Source organism: Trichomycterus rosablanca, chromosome 10 (genome assembly GCF_030014385.1).
Source record: "Trichomycterus rosablanca isolate fTriRos1 chromosome 10, fTriRos1.hap1, whole genome shotgun sequence".
Lineage (NCBI taxonomy): Eukaryota > Metazoa > Chordata > Actinopteri > Siluriformes > Trichomycteridae > Trichomycterus > Trichomycterus rosablanca.
The window spans coordinates 34,914,782-34,936,186 of NC_085997.1; positions in this window are offsets into that span (position 1 = coordinate 34,914,782).

The following is a 21,405-nucleotide window of genomic DNA, read 5'->3' on the forward strand; positions in this document are numbered from 1 at the left end:
CATTTTAGAAAACAAAATTACAAAAACAAAATTACAACAAAACAAAAACAAATTTACAAGAGCTGAAACACTTTTACCAATGCCGAAACAAATTTACAAACAGCGGATCTGACGGAAAGGGTAGGTACAATACACAGGAAGTGCTTGTTGCTTACATTTTTACATTTACATTATTTATCAGATGCTTTTATTCAAAGCGACTTACACAATGAGCGGAATACGATGAGCAATTGAGGGTTAGGGACCTAGCTCAGGGACCCAACAGTGGCAACTTGGTGGTGGCAGGGCTTGAACCGGCAACCTTCTGTTTACTAGTCTAGTAGCTTAACCACTGAGCCCACTGGATTACATGCTGTCAATCAAACTGTTTCTCAGGGGTAAAGTGAACGGAGTTTGTGACGGTAACGCTAAACAATAGTGATGTGCAGATGAAGCCTCACTAAAGTTTTTGAAGCTTTTTCCTGATTGTGCTGAAAATACCTGAGTGGGGGAGGTAGCCCACTGCGCTACTCATACAGCGGTGTATTAAACAGGTTATGCTGATATAACCTGCACACACACCGCGTTACTAAGAATAAAAGTGAATACTACTTAATATAATAACAAACACTTTCTAATTCCCACGGTAGCAGCAGTTTCCTTCTGTTTCATACATATCACCCTGTCTCAGTATACACTGCAGCATTTCTCTCCCATTGATAAAAATACAGAACAAAGCGCATCCTGTATCAGTTCAATACGGAACGCGGCGTTTAGTCTCCAAATGAAGAACTATTCTGTATTTTACGGGACGGTTGGTAACCCTGGTTCTCTTATATAGTCAGTGAGATAAAACACAGCACCAAAGCTTTGAATCAGTCCTGCACATTCCTGCTGGTTTAATACAATACACTGAGTCGAGTGTTACAAAAGTGAAACAAACTTCAAAGCCTCGGTATCAAATGTTCCGTCCCTAATAAACAATGTTTTGTCCATTTTGTGTTATTTATTAATTATTATTTCAGCCAGTTGGGCCGCTTTTGTTTTTCTTGTGGGAATACTTTAGATGTTTAGAAGAGCGGACGGTAGATAGAGATGCACAGGCCACGTCTAAACGTCTGCACAAACAATCCAAAAACTTTCCACAAGAAAAACAAAAGCGGGTCAACTGAATTAAATTATTTCCACAAACTAGACAAAACATTGTTTAGCGTTACCATCACAAACTCCGTTCACTTTACCCCTGAGAAACAGTTTGATTGACAGCATGTAAGCAACGAGCACTTCCTGTGTATTGTACCTACCCTTTCCGTCAGATCCGCCATTTGTAAATGTGTTTCGGCATTGGTAAAAGTGTTTCAGCTCTTGTAAATTTGTTTCAGCTCTTATAAATTTGTTTCGGCATTGGTAAAAGTGTTTCAGCTCTTGTAAATTTGTTTTTGTTTTTGTTGTAATTTTGTTTTTGTTGTAAATTTGTTTTTGTTATAAATTTGTTTTTGTTTTTTGTAATTTTGTTTTCTAAAATGTTAATTTGTTTTGCACTTCTCGGCCACCGTAGTCCGCCCACACTACCAGTATTAAACCAAACAAATAATGAAAAATTATAAAAGATAATATTCCTTTCATTCTTTTTGTGAGAATAAAGTCGCTGAACTCAGGCCTGTTTGAGGATGGAGAAAGAAAAAGACGGAAGGAGAGATGCATGTTGATCTTTTACTTTTTAAATGAATTGATTGGAATTATTTTTGCTAAAAGCTTCTGTTACAATAATTTCTAATTAAAATCTTTTTCCATTCAATAATTAATTGTTTTATTTATTGTAAATCTGATGACGTAGATGTATTTCTTGCTTGTTAGGTGAAGGATTTTATAAAAACATGCAGTGAATGTATCTGTAAGTTCCATTTTCCAGTGATGGAATCTGAATAAGAATGTATTTCTATTATAATATAGAACTATTTACAGCAGGATGTGTGATGCACAAAATAATAAAGATTATTTTACTCAAAGTAAAAGAATTATTATTTATTCATTATCTGGATTAGCATGATACACGAAAGTGTATTTATGGCCAAAAGTATATGGGCACCCCTTCTAATGATTGAGTTCAGGTTTTTAAGCCTTCTTGTCCAACATCAGTGCCTGAACTCAGTTTGATCAACTAGGCACAAATTCTTTTAGATACAGTACTTGTGGTGTCTACTAATATTAAACCAAAAATAATGCAAAGTAATCTTCTTTTATTAAGGATGTGACAAATATAATATTTCATTCATTTTCAGATGATAAAGAAGCTGCAATCAGGCCTGTGTGAGGACTAATTTCAGATAAATTGAATTTTGCTATGAATAAAGTGAAAATGATCTTTTGGTAGATTCTCCTTTACTGTAATAGCCAATCATGATTCCCTCACCTGTTACCAAAGTACCTGCTTTTTGTGGAATGTTTTAAAATGCTATAACTTAAATATTCTGTTACCTTTTTGCTTTTATTTTTGATCCTGTCCCAACTTTTTTGAGTGTGTTGCAGCCATCAAATTCTAAATGTGTTTATATTTACGGAATACAATAAAAATGTTTATTTTCTTTTTAACTTTTATCAGTTAAATAAAGATTTAAAAGAATTAACAGATCACAGATTCTTCTTTTTATGGTGTTTTACTAAACATCTCAACTTTTCTGTAACTGGGGTTTGTAGATTAAACACACCAGACTGGATTATTGCAGCTCTGTTACATCTAAACCTCACAAAAAATGAAAGTACAGAATATTGCCAAAAGTATGTGGGCGCCTGACCATAAGCTTGTCTTTTTTATATATATATATTTATTTTATTTAAGTTTTCATGAAGAACAACATGAACAAACAGAACATCAACCCCTACACACAGTTACAAAACAGATGATCAAACAAAATACAATTAGAGAAGAAGAAAAATAAATACATAATTAAACAAATTAAAAATAAATAATAATAATAATAAATACATAAATAATAATAAACAGGTAATTCCCTATGGTCTTCCTAACTTATCCATAAATGTGTTCCATAATAACTCAGCACACCCACGTGCGGCTGTGCTAGAACACCTCAATCTCTCCAGCTGAGCAACCACTGACATCTCAGACAGCCACCTTCCGAAAGAAGGGGATTGGGGAGACTTCCAGCAAAGAAGTATAGTCTTCTTAGCTGCCACCAAACTCGTCATCAAGAACTGCTGCTGTAGTTGTGAGAAAGCATTTATAGAATCATTATATCCAAAAAGTGCTAATACGACATTAGGATAGATACGTTCACCGAGCACCCTTGACAGCAAAGAAAATATGCTAGTCCAAAAACTGTGTAGCATGGGACAAAACCAGAATAAGTGAGCCAAAGTGCCCTGTGCAATTTTACATTCGTCACAGATCGAGGAGACTGTGGACTTGTAGATTGATGGATATATTCTGTTTAATCTGGTTTTAGAGAAGTACAGCCTGTGAAGCACCTTGAATTGTATGAGCCTATATTTAGAATTAATAGAGCAACGTGAGATTCTGGACAAGCTTTCCTCCCAGTCTTGCTCAGACAAAGACCTTCCTATTTCCTTAATCCAATCTTCCCTATGTTTATTAGTGTCCGGGGTTGAAGACAGTAGTGTTACAAAGTTGGCCACCATGCGATGAGCGAAAGGAGAGGTTTTGTAAAGGAATTCAAAAACTGGGTGGGGGGTAGGCTTCAAGGAGTAATTTGGAAAATTTTCTTGTACATACCGTCTAATCTGTAAATAGCGGTAGAAATGAGTGTTCGAGAGGTCAAATTGGTCTTTTAGTTGAGCAAACGAGGCAAACATTTTATCTATATACAAATCCGTCACTGAACGGAGACCTTTATTAGCCCAAATATCAAAGACTTCATCCATCTGTGAAGGTAAAAATGTATGATTGTGTAGAATAGGGCTATAAATTGAGACTGAAGGAACCTTACAGTATGTTTTTATTTGATAAAAAATTTCTAATTACAAAATTGGTTCACACCAAGGGGTCACCCGGTCTCAGCTTGCAATAGAGCAAAGCTGAAAGTGAAGATTTAGTTACGGACCATTTTTCCACGTCTACCCAGCGAGGAATCTCTCAAGGCTCAACACTCTCCGGCCATTGGGAAATGTCTTTCCAAAAAGCAAAAGATCTAACATTTGCTGCCCAATAGTAATATTTAAATTGGGGTAGTCCCAGGCCTCCAACCTTGGATGATTTTTGCAGGTGGACTTTTGAGATGCGTGATATTTTATACGCCCAAACAAATGATAAGATTATTGAATCCAGTTTCTTAAAGAAAACGGCCGGGAGGTAAATGGGAAGACTCTGAAAAAGATATATGAATTTTGGGAGTGTCACCATCTTGATGGCATTAATACGTCCTATCATGGATATAGGCAATAACTTCCATTTTTCTATGGACTCTTTAAGCTTGTGTAGTGCTCCCAGAAAATTCAGCTCGTATAATAATTTGGGGTTCTTAGGAATTTTAAGCCCAAGATAAGTGAAATAATCCCCCGCTAATTTAAATGGTAGCGAACCCACAAAAGAGGCATCTAAATTCCTGCCTATAGGCAAGAACTCACTCTTTGACCAATTGATTCTGTATCCGGAGAAGCTACCAAATATTTCAATATAGTTTAACAAATGTGGAACAGAGACAACAGGATCAGAAATATACAGGAGCAAGTCATCCGCATACAAACTCACTTTACATTCAAGATCTCCGAATCTAACTCCTTTAAACCATTCATGACTGACCATAAGCTTGTTTGACACCTATTTTAAAACCATCATTTACAGTTATAACAGCTTCCACTTTTCTTTTAGACTGTGGATGTCAGACACTGATATTGGATGAGACACTGGAGGAGAAAATACCTGAACCTGTACCAGCAGGCAAAACCTTCAGACGTACCAAACCACATCCTACAGTGTCATTCCATTACATTTGCACTGGTCACTTTATCAACCCTCTGGAAAGTCCTCAAACTGAAAAACATGTTCATGTCACTACATCTATAAGCTGGTCCAAGGCTTCGTTCTACTGCAGACAGTATTTGTCGATCATTAACACACTGGAGAAATTTAACAGAAATTAACAATCTGTAAACTAAAACTTTTCTAGCAATGTGAAGTACAATGTGGCCAAAATTACTATAAGCTTGTATTGGACATTATTTTAAAAACCATGGGCATTCATATAAAGTTGTCCTCATGTTGCAACTATAACAGCCTCCACTCTTCTGTAAAGACCTTCCACAAGATAGTGAAATGTGTCTATGGATATTTTTGCCCATTTAGTCAAAAAAGCTTTTGTGAGATGTTTGTAATAGATGTTCTAATTCATCAATTGTTGATAACTTGTTTCCCAAGGTGTTGACTTCAGGGCTTTGTGAAGGCTACTGGAATTTCTCCACACCAATCTAATTACAACATGTCTTTATGGACCTTGCTTTTTTGAACATATGCGTCCTGTTACTTCTAGCCAAAAGCTAACATAACGTTCCACAATCAGGACATTATACCAGCAACCAAACAATAATCTTAAAATAACCTGAAGAGGGATGTCTGATGATCAGTCTGTGATCTGCAGCTAAGGAGAAAGTGGGTTATGCAGCAGGTCAATGATACAAAGCATAAGAGCAGCTCCATCTACAAATCGCTAAAAGGAAACAGATTAATGTTATGGAGTAGTATAGTTAAAGACTTTACCTAAACTCCATTGAGAGGATGTGCCAAGATGGTCAGTTTATGCTCAACGTCCTCAGATTGTGATGATTTAAAGCAGCTGTGATGTGACAGACTGATCTCAAGTACAGATTTGGGTGGGTGGCATATTCATGTAAACTAAGCAGTCCATGAACAAAATGGCAACATGGTACCCTGTTGTGGGCTCACTACCCAGAAAGTCAAGAGCTGGGCTTGGGTGTGATGCCAGTCATATTGAAGGCATGAGTTGGACAGTTTTGGATGATATCAGGTTTGTGAGGCTACATAAGCAGGGCTTTGGCGCCCAAAAGTAACATTTAGTGTAAAACAAAGCCACTGTTTTTGTCATCTTGTAATCATGTGACTAAGCCTTAATGTAAATTAAATATTTGTTTATTGTTCCTATGACGACTTCACACCCGTATCAGGCCACCCGTACCATCATGTTTTGAGATTTAAAACTCTGCTATTTGGTTTTGGATTTGTTTGTCTCCTACCGACTTACTTCTCCATTTACAGGAGGAATCTTCAGAGGAGAGTCAAACTCACCAGAGCAAGATGAAAGTTTCTCAGTTTCTCCTCTTTTTAGCAGCTCTAACAGGAGCAGCTTCTGATCTAGTCTTTAAAAAACATTTTTTTATGAGCACACCTATGACCTGGTCCAAGGCTCGGGACTACTGCAGAGAGAATTATGTTGACCTGTCGATCATTGACACACTGGAGGAATATACCAGATTCACAATTCAGACAGCAGCTAATGCTGGTGTGCGAAGCTTTATCGGCCTCAGAAAGAATTCAAGTGAGCCTAGATACACTCAGTGGTGTGATGGAACCGTGCTGAATTTCACAAAACCGGGCCTTTTGGATGCTACAAATAGAAACTGTATTGTCACAATGAATAATGTGTGGAGTAATGAATACTGTCACTCATCAATGCCCTTCTTCTGCTACAGTGAGGTGATTGTGGTTGAGGAGATGAAGACCTGGGACGAGGCGTCACAGCACTGCAGAACTTACTACACCGATCTGTTCAGTGTAACCACAGAGACCGATCTGCTTGTCAACAACTTAAAACTGAACGTTGCGATGAACAGTTTCTGGACTGGTCTGCGATTCCTGAATGACTTGTGGATTTGGGTGAACAAGGAACCTGCAGTGAACCAGGCTTCCCTGCCCTCATGTCCTAATCAGCCTTTCTCCTGTGGAGCCTGAAATGTTGTAACTAATACCTGGGAGAACAGAGACTGCAGGAGGAAAATGTTCTTCATCTGTTACCACGGAGGAAGGTGAGTGACTCAAACGATTGGAGATGATGAAAGAAATAATGAGACTGTTATTATTTATGATGACATGCTGTTAAAACTGCTCTGTATAATAGCATGGGTGTAGATTTGGGAATGGAAGGTAGAGACGTGTTCTTACCAACATCAGGAGGTGTATTTTATTTAGCTACAAAAGAAGTGTTTTTGTTCTGAGTTTAATGCCAGTAACTGGTAGTGCCCACACCACCTTGTGATGGCAAGTCTGATTCAATACAGCAAACTGAATCTTTCAAATCTGTCTTAATGAATCAAACTGGCTTTACAGTTAAATACAACAGTTTACACTCACTTGTAATGCATTTTATGGCAGTACAGAGATTTTTATTTAATCTTTTTTGACTGATTAAAGCAAACAAAAAAAACCAAATATTTTAATAATAATAATAATTTCAATAGAAATTGAAAGGGTTGTCAGTGCAGTACCAAAGTATAAAAACGTGCAGCTCTACAGTATTTGTGGTTTCTAACAATATTAAACAAACCAAAATAATGCACAATGAGCTGTTGAGGATGTGACAAATATATATTTTTTATTCTTTTTTAGAGTATAAAGACACTGAACTCAGGCCTGTGTGAGGATGAGGAAATGAGACGTGATGAACGATGCATGTTGATCTACTTTTTAAATGATTTTTTTTTTGCTAAAGTTTCTCTCTGTGTTACAATAATTTCAGATTAAAATATTTTTTCCATTCAATAATCATTTTGTTTATTGTAAATCTGATGAATGTTTGTAGTTTTTGCTTATTAGATGGATGATTTTATTTAAAAAAACACAGATTTTATAGTGAATGTATCTGTAAGTTTCATTTTCCAGTGATGGAATCTAAATAAGAATGTATTTCTATTATTATACAGAATTATTTACAGCAGGATGTGTGATGCACAAAATAATAAAGATTATTTTACTCAGAAAGTGAAAGATTTATTTTTTATTCATTAGCTGGATTAGTATGATTCACTAAAGTGTATTTATGGCCAAAAGTATATGGGCACCCCTTCTAATGATTGAGTTCAGGTTTTTAAGCATTATTGTCCAACATCATAGATACCGTTTATCCTGCACTTGCTGCTTATTGCACTTCTGGTTAGATGGTTAGATGCTAAACTCCATTTTGTTGCCCAGTACTTGTACATGTGTAATGACAATAAAGTTTAATCTAATCTAATCTAATCTAATCTAATCTAATCAGTGCCTGAACTCATAATTTTTATTAACTGTGCACAAATTCTTTCAGATACAGTACTTGTGGTTTCTACTAATATTAAACCAAAAATAATGCAAAGTAATCTTCTTTTATTAAGGATGTGACACATAATAATTTCTTCATTTTTAGAGGATAAAGAAGCTGCAATCAGGCCTGATGGATTTCAGATGAATTGAATCGATTTAATTTTGCAGTAAATAAAGTAAAAATCCTTTTATAGCCAATCATGGTTCCCTCACCTGTTACCAAAGTACCTGCTTTATGTGAAACGTTTTAACACTGTAATATACTGAAATATTCTGTTACCTTTTCTCTTGTATTTTTGCTCCTGTCCCAACTTTTTTGAATTTGTTTCAGCCATCAAATTCTAAATGTGTTATTTATGGAATAAAATAAAAATGTTTATTTTCTCTTTAACTTTTATCAGTTAAATAAAGATTTAAAAGAATTAACAAATCTTAGATTCTTCTTTTTATTGTGTTTTACTAAACATCTCAACTTTTCTGTAAATGGGGTTTGTAGATTAAACACACCAGACTGGATTACTGTCCTCCAAATGTCCTCCAAAAGAACCCAGAAAAGGATTGCATGCCTTGCTTCTTACAATAAGATCAGTGTTGATAATTCCACCATTAGAATAAAAATAAAAACCCCAAACCCTTTGAGATGATGTTCTGTTTACTGATTAGTCTAAATTAAAACATTATTTGGACATATGGATCCTGTTACTAACAACGCTAACACAGCATTCCACAATCAGAACATTATACCAGCGATTAAACAACAATCTAAAATAACTTGAAGAAGGATGTCTGATACTCAGTCTGTGATCTGGAGCTGAAGCGTAAGTGGGTTATGAAGCATCTCCAAATAACTCAAAGGAGACACAATTAATGTTATAAAGTAGTATAGTTCAAGTCCTGACCTAAACCCCATTAAGAAGATGTGGCAAGATGGTCAGTTTATGCTTAAAGTTCTCAAGTTTTGATGAATTTAAGCAGTTCATGTTAAGAGGAGTGAACCAAAATTCCTCCACAGTGATGTGACAAACTGATCCCAGGGACAGCTGTTGTGGGCTCACCTTCCAGAAAGTCAAGAGCTGAGCTTGGGTGTGATGCCAGTCATGTTGAAGGCATGAGTTGGACAGTTTTGGATGATATCAGGTTTGTAAGGTTACATAAGCAGGGCTTTGGTGCCCAAAAGTGATTAGCATTTAAAAATATCATTAGTGTAAAACAAAGCCATTATTGTTGTCATCTTGTAATCATGTGACTAAGCCTTTATGTAAATTAAATATTTGTTTATTGTTTCTATGACGACTTCACACCCGTATCAGGCCACCCGTACCATCATGTTTAAAACTCTGCAATTTGGTTTTGGATTTGTTTGTCTCCTACCAACTTACTTCGCCATTTACAGAAGAAATCTTCAGAGGAGAGTCAAACTCACCAGAGCAAGATGAAGGTTTCTCAGTTTCTCCTCTTTTTAGCAGCTCTAACAGGAGCAGCTTCTGATCTAGTCTTTAAAAAACATGTGTTTATAAACACACCTATGATCTGGTCTGTGGCTCAGGACTACTGCAGACAGAATCATGTTGACATGTTGATCATTGACACACAGCAGGAATTTAACAGATTCAAAATTCAGATAGCACCGAATGCTGGTGTACGCGGCTGGATCGGTCTGAGTAAGAACCCAAGTGAGACTAAATACACACAGTGGTGTGATGGAACCGTGCTTAGTTTCACAAGTTGGAGCCCAGGGGAGCCAACCGGCATATACGATCAACACTGTATTACTACACAGAATAATACGTGGACTGATTACTACTGTGACAGGGTAATGCCCATCTTCTGCTACAGTGAGGTGATTTTGGTTGAGGAAAAGAAGACCTGGGATGAGGCGCTGGAGCACTGCAGAACTTATTATACTGATCTGTTCAGCGTAACCACACAGACTGATCTGCTTGTGGTCAACGACATAAGACTGAACGTTACGACGAGCAGTTACTGGACTGGTCTGCGATTCCTAAATGGCTTATGGATTTGGGTGAACAAGGAACCTGCAGTGAACCAGATTTTCCCACCCTCATGTCCTAATCAGCCTTTCTTCTGTGGAGCCCGAAATGCTGTAACTAATACCTGGGAGAACAGAGACTGCAGAGAGAAAATGTACTTTGTCTGCCTCCGCCAAGGAAGGTGAGTAACTCAAATGAATGGAGGAGATGGAAGAAATAATGAGACCATTGGTATTTATGATGGCATGCTGTTAAAAATAATAGCAAGGGTGTAGATTTGGATTTAGGGGGTAGAGACGTGTTCTTTCCCACATCCATAGTGAATTGTTCTCATCAATATTTTAACGATAAAATAACAGATTTTATTCAATCTAGAATTTGTTTGATCACTGCTTACAGTTTTTGCTTGTTGGCAATTTAATGCTTGTTGGTTTAAATGATAACTGAGAGTTAACAGTCTGGGGTTTTTCCTTTTTGTGGCTGATTTTGAGTTAAACTGCAAAAAGAGGATTTTAGTCACAATGATGTCTAACATTGGTCATATTTTTTCTCTGGTGTCTAAAAGTTGATGGAAAACGTTTGTTTTTGAAGCGCTACAGTTTGTGTGCGTGTGTGTTTTCCAAATTTAAACCAATCTAAACTAATGTTAAATAATCTTCTTTATTAAAGATGTGACACATTTTTCTTTCATTATTTTTCAGTGGATAAAAGAAGCTGCAATCAGGCCTGTTTGAGGATGGAAGAGAAAAGATGGAGGAAAAGATGCATGTTGATTCTATTTCAAATAAATATATCAGAATGATTTGTTATGAATAAAGTTTCTCTCTGCATTAGAATAATATCCAATCAAAGTAGTTTTAACAGATTTTTGCTTTATTTATTGTAATCTGATGACTGTTTTGTAGTTCTTAGTTATTAGATGAATGTTTAGTACATGTATGTTAGTTCCATCTTTTCACTCTAGTCATGGAATCTGAATACGAATGTATTTATACTGTTATTTACAGCAGGATGTGTGATTCACAAAATAATAAAGATTATTTTCCTCAGAATGTGGAAGATTTAGTATTTATTAATTAGCTGTATCAACCCCTTAGTTAATTAATCACTGAACTAAATGTAATGAATAGTCGTGATTAAACACACCAGACCTCAGTTGTTGCAGCCCTGTAAGAATAAATAAAACCTTTCCAGCAATGTTAAGTACACTGGATGGCCAAAAGTATATAGACACCTGACCATAAGCTTGTTTGATGTCCCATTTTAAAACTGCGGGCATTAATATGATACCCATCTTAACTCCTTTGCAGCTTTAACAGCCTCTACTATTCTTTATCTGTGTGAATTTTGCCCATTTAATCAAAAGAGCATTTGTGAGATCAGGCACTGATATTAAAAGAGATTACGTTGGACCTTTTACAGTGAGATTGTGGTATCTCAAAACATTTGGGATTTAAGATTACACAATAATAGATCTTATTATACTGTATGTTGTACTTTTTACCGAGGTGGAAAGAGTACTAAAATATTGTACTCATGTAAAAAGTACTATTACGTTAATGAATTTTTACTTAAGTACGAGTAAAATTACTAGTCTAAAAATCTACTCAAGTAAAAAGTAACTCACTTAAAATGTACTCAGAGTAAACGTTACTTAGTTACTTTTTTAACAGCGGGGGGGGGGGGGGGGGGGGGGGGCGTGTCTCTCCTGTATAATGCAAACAGGACAAGTGGATACTTTCACAATAGTTGTTTTTAATTAAAATATAATAGAAAAAACACGTTTTTTTTAATGTCATCTTTGTACAGATCATCCCATAAAACTTTTTAAACTGTATAACCACTGAAGTTGGCATTAATTGTGGATTCTATGGACCAGCCTTCTTTTCATCACGAACAAATACCAAACAACAGTTAAACTGCAGATCCATAACTCAACACAAGTCAAGGTTACAGGTGTTGTGACTTTCTCTAAATGACCTAAACAAAAGCTTCAAGATGTGAGACAAAACTTTGCCATTTTTTGACATCAGACTCTGTTATCAAATAATGAAACATGAAACTCCAAACATGTTAAACTTTTAAAAATCACCCTTCCTACTCTATACCTAGATTACAGCTCCTTTATTTTAGCACCAGTTAATTTTCCATCGCAGAATTCACTGCAGCAGTTTCCCAGACACGTTTTTTAAGCGTTTTTTTTTTTACTCAGTAATGGATGTTATTTAAAATGTAGCGAATTACAATTCTTAATACAAAACATACTTAAGTAAAAGTAAAATTACTGGTTGTAAAATCTACTTTAAAAAGTACAAGTACACAAAAAACTTCAATTACAGTAACACGAGTAAATATAATTTGTTACTTTCAACCTTTTTTTTTTTTTCAATGAGATTGTAGTTTAATTTTAAAAATCTTCAATTTGGGGTTTGATGTTTAAACCTGTTGGCTGGGGAGAACATGGAAGGTGCTTAACTTACTGTAAGGTGCATGGAAACATCATTAGGAAAGGTTTGCATCTAAAGGTTCACCTGGTTGTCATGTTGGCTCTTCAGACAATGTGGGTAAATAGGGAATTAATGCCCAAAGGCTCATTATAGTGAAACATGGCATGTGTTGTTACAAAAGCTCCAAGTCATGTAAAAAAATTTGCTTTTTGTTGCTATGGCAGCTCCTCCGTACATCCCCTGTACCACGTCACCCCTTCAGACACACTTTACCACGACAGGCTGAACTAGTATTTTTCCATTTCTCACTTCTGCGAAATGTAAAATTGTCCAACTTTGCATTTGTTTTTCTTTCGACCCTTTAAATATTCGAAGAATCTTCAGAAACAGGATTAAACACATCATTTCTATTCCTGTGACGACCTGCATCAGACCACCCATACCATCATATTTTGAGATTCAAAACTCGATAATTTGGATCTGAATTTGCGTGTCTCCTCCTTACTTACCTTTACAGGAGGAAGCTTCAGAGGAGAGTCAAACTCACCAAAGAAAGATGGGAGTTTTTCAGTTTCCTCTTTTTGGCAGCTTTAACAGGAGTTAGATCTGAACACCATTAGGACCTTGTTCTGTTATCTGATTAATGCACCATATCATTGCATATTCATATTCTTGGACTGCTGTCTACTTAACCTAGAGTAGGGAAATGTTGACTGTGGAAGCACTTCTGTAAGTCACTCTGTATAGGACCATCTGCTAAATGCTAAAATGTACTAACTTACCCGTACCACACCTCTACCCTGGACTAAAACAACATACAGTATTTTTCATACCGTGAAGTTTAAACACCGTTTCAGTTTTCTATTTAGCAGCTAATAAAGATTATTTTCCTGGAAAGCTCATGGTTTTGGGTGAACGAGGAGCCTCTGGGGAGCCTGGTCTCATTCCTCTCATATAGTATTTTATGGATTACAGTTAACTGGATTGGAGAATGTATTGGCATGATTGTGGGTTCTTACAGCAGTGGAATAGCAAAACTGTGGGCCTCCGTTTATACTACTCTAGTCACAACACATTGGGTTTTGGACTTTGGAATCTCCATTCTGTGCTAACTGTTTCTTATCTGCTTACATTATATTACATAGAACCTTTTACAGTAGGCTGTGTGATACACAAACTATTAAAGACTGTTTTTCTCATAACCTGGATTGCTATTGCATTCATCAGCTGGATTTGCATGCTAGTGAGCATTAGCATTTACATGTGTGACACTTGTAAGGAACACGTTCACCATTTCTCAAGTACAACCCCAAATCAGAAAAAGTATGGTAAAATAAAAATGCAATGTTTCTTACATTCCCCTTATGTTTTGTTTTGCCTGTTTAACAGTATTTTATAGCTGCAACGCATTCCAAAAAGTTGGGACGGTAAGGCATTTACCACTTGTAATGTTGCCAATCCTTCTTACAACATCATTTTTGGCACTGAGGTGTTCCAGACTTATTTTGTTCTGTTCTTTAATTGCAGTGCAGTGGAAGGAGTCATCTTCTCCAAGTTTTTCAGTTTCACTGAGACTTTGTGAGACCTTGTTCTGTTATCTGATTAATGCACCATATAATTCCATATTCATATTCTTGGACTGCTGTCTACTTAAACTAGAGTAGGGAAATGTTGACTGTGGAAGCACTTCTGTAAGTCACTCTGTATAGGACATCTGCTAAATGCTAAAATGTAAATGCAAAAGAAAACTCCTGCCATGAAAGTTTAATAAAAAGCTCTACATATAATAAATATGCTTTCTGTTGCTATGGCAGTTTACCCGTAATACATCTCTCACAGAGACTCTCACCTGGACCCTTCACATTGACACAAACATGAGGACTGCTCGCCAGTGACTATACTTTCTAAAGAAGCTTTCTACAGTAAGTTCATACTTCCCCCTAAACTTGTTGCAAACCTCTACTGCTGCACCATAGACAGTACCCTTGATGACTACATGACTTACAGGTTTCTGAACAGCCTCATACTCCTGGTTGCACAATTGCACATCTTACAGTCACCCCACAATTGCAATGCTGCTACTACACTGGTTCATGAGTGTATGTGTGTTGTTGAACATGGGGTACCTGGAGGTCAACCGACCTTATTCTGGATCAGTACTGAAACATCATTAGAAAAAATGGTTTGCACCATACAGTGCACCTCGTCCTGTACAAGACTTGACTGTACAAGACCGATCTCACACTCGCACGCACCATCGCCACCAAAGAAAACAAATGTTTTCCATTCCATAAAGTTCACACAGGTCACTTCTTTAAAATTTAAATCTGTCCTGAATGGTTTTGCATTTGTTTGTTCTTCACCCTCTTAAACCTCCTAATGCCAGCGAGTTTAAATGCACCAGAGCAAAATGAAAGTTGCACATTTTCTCATCTTTTCTGCAACTTCAACAAGAGCGGCTTTATAATCTAGTTACAGTGGACCCTTGACTTATGAATGTAATTGGTTCTGAAGGGCTCTTCTTAAGTCAAAATGTTCGTTAGTTAAACCTATTTTTCCCATAAGAAATAATGTAAATAGAATTAATCCGTGCCAGACCTCCCAAACCCCCCCCCCCCCTTACGCCTAACCTCTCGAATGTCTTAAATGCTCTTTTTTGTTATAAATACAAGTATATTTTCCCTTAAATTATAGAATAGACATTCCTGTAATAAATAATAAACAATACACAAAGTAGTACACTACTGTACATAAAACACACATCACATTTCAGTACAGTACGTGTGCTGTATCATACACCATAATACATTTCCTTCTTTTTATATAAAATGTATCTACCAGAAACAACAATAACTCTCATATTTCTCTATTATTTCCTTCTTTATTTCAATAGTGTTCTATTTTGTAGGGTTGGAGTTAATTTGTTCATACGTTAAGTTGAAAAAGTTCGTTCGTAACCTGAAATGTTCGTATGGTAAACCATTCGTAACCTGAAATGTTCGTATGGTAAACCGTTCGTAACTCAAGGGTCCACTATATTAGAAAACATGCTAATGTGAACACGCCTAACAACTCGTACAGCTTTTCAAACTCCAAAGAATGAAAACTGTAGGGAGAAAATGTACTTTATATGCTACCACCGAAAAGGGCAATTTACTCATCCTCCATTATTATCTGCAATTATTGCTATGGTTTAAATAATGATAATTATTATAAAATTATTATTTTCAAGGTTGAAAATTTGTTTAGCTGGTCAGACATAAAGCAAGAACCACCAGAAATGATTTTTTATTATATAAACACTGATGGAACATGTTCTGATCCACTTATACCAGCACAACACACACTAACACACCACCACGTCAGTGTCACTACAGTGCTGAGAATGATCCACCACCTAAATAATACCTGCTCTGTGGTGGTCCTGACCATTGGACCGTTAACAAAAGCATGCAAAGAAACAGATAGACTACAGTCAGTAATTGTAGAACTACAAAGTGCTTCTATATGGTAAGTGGAGCTGATAAAATGGACAGTGAGTGTAGAAACAATGAGGTGGTTTTAATGTTATGCCTGATCAATGTACATCTTGCTAATAATACAACATAAATTAGAGCAAATTACCGTTCCAAGACAAATAAAGGCGTTCCATCTGCTCTAGCTTAATACATCATCCTGAAAGGGTTCAAATAGACGCTTATTTGGTTATTTATTTACTAAGACACTCAACTGTACTTGAAAGGCAAATGCACTGCATGAATATCATATGCAAATAAGTTCAAATGCTTTCTCAACGCTTGAATCAAATCATTTGCATACCTAACTGAGAAAATTTGGCTAGTGTCTGTATGAACATCAATCTTACCTTACACCCAAACCAGTTCTAGTTCCAGCAGCACCTAGCAATCACGGTTGGCAAGTCAAGTATAGTCATGTATGTAAATGGGTGAGTCTAAGTTACTGATGACGTGGATTCTTTTCATAAACATCGGGATATGTAACATGGAATTCAAAGTTTACATACACACACAACATTTCAAAGTTATTTTCTCCCTATTTCTGATCATTTATTGTTCCTTCCGCTGACAGGTAAGTATGATAGATATATATAACATCCCCCCACCTTCGTCAACCACAGCACAGAAACCATTGCGAAAGCTCTTGACAAGCGAAAATATCATAATTAACGTTGTGCACATCACACATACGATGCAATTTTGCTGATTGAAAATATTACTTCAAAAAGATAATACAGTCCGATCCCATCTGAGCCTATTCTACGTGCACATTATATAAATGTGTGGTTCACTTTCGTAAATCGTAAGCGCTTCTTGCTTTTGATGAAGATGAGAGAAGAAAACGTTACTTCACAGAGCCGAGCAGAGGCGAAAGTGCATCAGTTACTAAGTTTGTTAGTTCAGGATCATCTGCTTTGACTGACAGAAAACTTTTAGCTCCACAGACAGAACGAGTCTGACTCGGTTACCGCTCTGTGGTAATACTCAGTGTAATTAAGCCTGAGCTTTTTAAGGTAAGCGAGTCACACAAAATGTTTCTGTAGTAGCTGGTGTTTATTTGAAACACAACATTTAAAGCGACATTAAATATTAATTAATTAATGAATAACAGTGAAAACAGAGAGATAACTTTGAAAAGAAACTTATGCTTTGGTGTAAATGAATCGACTCCTAAATCACTTCTATCGATACTGTGAACAGAGCATCTCTCTTAAAGACACACACACGTTCTATAACAGCGGTCGTTGCTTTTGTCACCGATTTATCTTCACTGTTAGCCCTATTTTAAGGTTCTTAAAGGTTCTCCCAGATAGGTGTGGGGGGGGGGTCAAACCCAGCAGACATTAGCTAGTGAAAGAAACACGTACAGCACATATGGTACAACACATAAACTAAGTCACAAAAATTTCACAAGGTCCAGCACCCAAGTGGCGCAGTGAAATATTCCACTATCACACCAGCGCTGACATTCTGAACACCGCAGTTTAAATCTCAGCTCTGCTACTTATATGCTGGTGCCATCTAGCGGGCACAATTGGCAGTACCTACAGCAGACAAAAATTTGTCTCATACCTTTTTAAGATCTCACAAGACATGGGTCTGATGGGATAATCAGGGTTTCCCTTACTCTTTTACTGTAAATTTTAAATCAGCAACATATAGAAGCACTTTGTAGTTCTACAATTACTGACTGTAGTCCATATGTTTCTCTACATACTTTTTTAGCCTCTTTTAGTGTGTGTTGTGCTGGTATGAGTGGATCAGACACAGCTGCACTGCTGGAGTTTTTAAACACCTCACTGTCACTGCTGGACTGAGAATAGTCCACCAACCAAAAATATCCAGCCAACAGCTCCCCATGGGCAGCATCCTGTGACCACTGATGAAGGTCTAGAAGATGATCAACTCAAACAGCAGCAATAGTATAGCAATAGAGCGATCGTCTCTTGACTTTACATCTACAAGGTGGACCAACTAGGTAGGAGTGTCTAATAGAGTGGACAGTGAGTGGACACGGTATTTAAAAACTCCAGCAGCACTGCTGTGTCTGATCCACTCATACCAGCACAACACACACTAACACACCACCACCATGTCAGTGTCACTGCAGTGCTGAGAATGATCCACCACCCAAATAATACCTGCTCTGTGGTGGTCCTGTGGGGGTCCTGACTATTGAAAAACAGCACGAAAGGGGGCAAACAAAGCTTTTAGAGAAACAGATGGACTACAGTCAGTAATTGTAAGTGGAGCTGATAAAATGGACAGTGAGTGTAGAAACCAGGAGGTGGTTTTAATGTTATGGCTGATCAGTGTATATATCAGCGTTTTTCTTCCAATTTAGCGTAGTCAATTTGTGTTCCGCTGCTGCCCGATTTTTTGCAGTCGAGGGTATACTGCTGCTCACGCCTCCTCCGACCCGCACAGCCCTTAACGGAACCCTTTTCCACCCATGCACTCTGCACAGGCGTCATCCCTCCCTGCAGGCACTGCAAATTATGCCAGCTAGATGGCGCCCAGCCGACCAGTGGCAATGCCGAGTTTCGAACTAAGGAGTTCAGAACCTCGGCACTGGTGTGCTAGTGGAATATCCCGCTGCACCACCTGGACGCCTAGCAACATGTTTTTATACCCACCTAAATGGCACATACGTGATTAGTATCATTTATGTAGGGTAAATTACCCTTGCAAGGTGTGCTTTAGCCAACAATGAGCCTGCTCAACCAAGCGATCATCTTATCATACCTACGTAAGCAACACTCTTCCTGGCTGCTTTCTACAAACAGCTTAACTTAACTATGCTAGACAAACACAGATAAATTATTTATTTATTAGGATTTTAACATCATGTTTTACACTTTGGTTACATCCATGACAAGAATGGAAGCTACTCGTTACACAAGGTTCATCAGTTCACATGGTTTAATGTCAAACACGGTTATGGACAATTTTGTATCTCCAATTCACCTCACTTGCACGTCTTTGTACTGTAGGAGGAAACCAGAGCTCCCGGAGGAAACCCACACAGACACGCACACTCCACTCCACACAGAAAGGACCAAGTCCGCCCAACCTGGGGATTGAACCAAGGACCTTCTTGCTGTGAGGCAACAGCGCTACACAGGTAATTCATTAAGAGTATGGCATTGAAAATGCTGACCTGCTTATATAACTTGTTTTCGAATATGTGAGCGGTTGCAACGGTCCGACCAAATGGCCACCTATTTCATTATAACAAATCTTGGAGTGTGGGTGTGTTAGTGGGTGAGTGTCGCCTGCCCAGCATGGCTGTTCCATGCACACACACCAAAGTTTGGTATAAAATCAGAGGTTGTACCTCGGCTTGTCAGAAGCTCACCTGTGGAGTGGACGCACTGCCCAGGATTTTTTGTCTGATCAGTTGAGCTCCTGCCAAGACTGCCCGGCTTCCCAGTCTAAAGGTGGCAGGATGATGATTTTAAAGAGCTGATCGATGAGGTTGTTCTTTTTAATTATGCTATATGTTGCATTGATTCGTTTTGTGATGGTCATTTGTGTGCTGAATGGTCATTTACAGTATTTTACTTGCTTGTTAATAAAATATATACATATTAAACAATATATACAGTGTATCACAAAAGTGAGTACACCCCTCACATTTCTGCAAATATTTCATTATATCTTTTCATGGGACAACACTATAGACATGAAACTTGGATATAACTTAGAGTAGTCAGTGTACAACTTGTATAGCAGTGTAGATTTACTGTCTTCTGAAAATAACTCAACACACAGCCATTAATGTCTAAATAGCTGGCAACATAAGTGAGTACACCCCACAGTGAACATGTCCAAATTGTGCCCAAATGTGTCGTTGTCCCTCCCTGGTGTCATGTGTCAAGGTCCCAGGTGTAAATGGGGAGCAGGGCTGTTAAATTTGGTGTTTTGGGTACAATTCTCTGATACTGGCCACTGGATATTCAACATGGCACCTCATGGCAAAGAACTCTCTGAGGATGTGAGAAATAGAATTGTTGCTCTCCACAAAGATGGCCTGGGCTATAAGAAGATTGCTAACACCCTGAAACTGAGCTACAGCATGGTGGCCAAGGTCATACAGCGGTTTTCCAGGACAGGTTCCACTCGGAACAGGCTTCGCCAGGGTCGACCAAAGAAGTTGAGTCCACGTGTTCGGCGTCATATCCAGAGGTTGGCTTTAAAAAATAGACACATGAGTGCTGCCAGCATTGCTGCAGAGGTTGAAGACGTGGGAGGTCAGCCTGTCAGTGCTCAGACCATACGCCGCACACTGCATCAACTCGGTCTGCATGGTCGTCATCCCAGAAGGAAGCTGACGCACAAGAAAGCCAGCAAACAGTTTGCTGAAGACAAGCAGTCCAAGAACATGGATTACTGGAATGCCCTGTGGTCTGACGAGACCAAGATAAACTTGTTTGGCTCAGATGGTGTCCAGCATGTGTGGCGGCGCCCTGGTGAGAAGTACCAAGACAACTGTATCTTGCCTACAGTCAAGCATGGTGGTGGTAGCATCATGGTCTTGGGCTGCATGAGTGTTGCTGGCACTGGGGAGCTGCAGTTCATTGAGGGAAACATGAATTCCAACATGTACTGTGACATTCTGAAACAGAGCATGATCCCCTCCCTTCGAAAACTGGGCCTCATGGCAGTTTTCCAACAGGATAACGACCCCAAACACATCCTCCAAGATGACAACTGCCTTGCTGAGGAAGCTGAAGGTAAAGGTGATGGACTAAACCCAATTGAGCACCTGTGGCGCATCCTCAAGTGGAAGGTGGAGGAGTTCAAGGTGTCTAACATCCACCAGCTCCGTGATGTCATCATGGAGGAGTGGAAGAGGATTCCAGTAGCAACCTGTGCAGCTCTGGTGAATTCCATGCCCAGGAGGGTTAAGGCAGTGCTGGATAATAATGGTGGTCACACAAAATATTGACACTTTGGGCACAATTTGGACATGTTCACTGTGGGGTGTACTCACTTATGTTGCCAGCCATTTAGACATTAATGGCTGTGTGTTGAGTTATTTTCAGAAGACAGTAAATCTACACTGCTATACAAGTTGTACACTGACTACTCTAAGTTATATCCAAGTTTCATGTCTATAGTGTTGTCCCATGAAAAGATATAATGAAATATTTGCAGAAATGTGAGGGGTGTACTCACTTTTG